This window comes from Mycetomoellerius zeteki, unplaced genomic scaffold (genome assembly GCF_001594055.1).
Source record: "Mycetomoellerius zeteki isolate Tzet28-1 unplaced genomic scaffold, Tzet1.0 scaffold198, whole genome shotgun sequence".
Taxonomy (NCBI): Eukaryota; Metazoa; Arthropoda; class Insecta; order Hymenoptera; family Formicidae; genus Mycetomoellerius; species Mycetomoellerius zeteki.
In genome coordinates this window covers 1-1,313 of record NW_017256936.1, presented here as the reverse complement: position 1 = coordinate 1,313, position 1,313 = coordinate 1, and positions in this window count along the sequence as shown.

The following is a 1,313-nucleotide window of genomic DNA, read 5'->3' as shown; positions in this document are numbered from 1 at the left end:
CATTGCAGTGGCTTCAGCAGCATTTTTCTTCAGATGAAACGCGAAGTGGACGGAAAATCGAATATGCTCTTTTGTTATTGCCATCGTGAACACTACTGATTTTTGAGGTTATGTGCATCAAACGCCAAACCATATGGCATTTTAGAAGGCCAAATGTTAACGCTTTAAAACCGCAAAAGGGCGGGAAGATATATAAAATTTAAATTGTTATTTCGGTTGTATGAAATCTAAAGCTCAGAACTTTTTTGTACACCTAATACAAATTTCACACTTTGTATGTATAAAATAATCTTAGACTAGAAATTAAACGAATAAAGCCAAAATTAAATGAAAATGTTTTTAGAATTAGACTTGGATATCTAATAAGAAAGATTAGTTAGAAAATTTGTGCACATATGTGCATACGATATTGATGTAGTAATGTATAGAGATGTATCAGTGATACGTAAATCCTACGTGTATAAATTTTACTGAATCAGTAAAACAGACAACATTAGAATTTCCTTAACAACATAATTAAATCAATTTACAATATTTGATAATCAATTATTGTAAAGTAAGATTAATATCGGGATTAATATCTTAATTAATATCTTAATTAATATAAGATTATTTATTATATTAATATTAATACAATATTTATTAATAAACATAAAATTATTATATTAATACACTAATAAAATAAATAAAACCCTAATACACTTATGGGCCTGTATTCAGAACGCGCTTACAATGATGTTAGCGCGCTAACATACTATGCTTTACATCACACATATTATAGAATTTCAGAGATAAAAGCGCGTTCTGAATATAGACCATATTGTTTGATAAATAGATATGAATATCGTTTATATTTGCTACACGACACAACTTAAAAATCAAAATTTTTCAGAAAATGAAATTTGAATCATTAAAATTTCGTAATATTAATTTTTAAATTCGATTTTGGTCTAATAATTGATTGCAAAAGAATAAAAGTATGTTCTTTTTTTTAAGTACGTTTCTAAAGTACGTACTTTTCTCTAAAGTACGGTTTTTTCTTTACATTTCTGATTTTTTGCAAGCAGCTAAAAAATATCATTTTTTCCGCCATTTCGTGTAGCAAATGAGCGATACATTTATGCAATGACTATCTCTCTTTTTATTCAAAGAAATATACAAATTGATAATAACTTATTCTACTTTTCTCGCATTCGTTTACAATTTAATTTTTTATCTGTTTGGTATAAGTACACACATATTTGATTTGGTAAAACGAAATTAATATAGCTAACTAATTAGAATATTCAATATTAATTAGATATTATAATGTC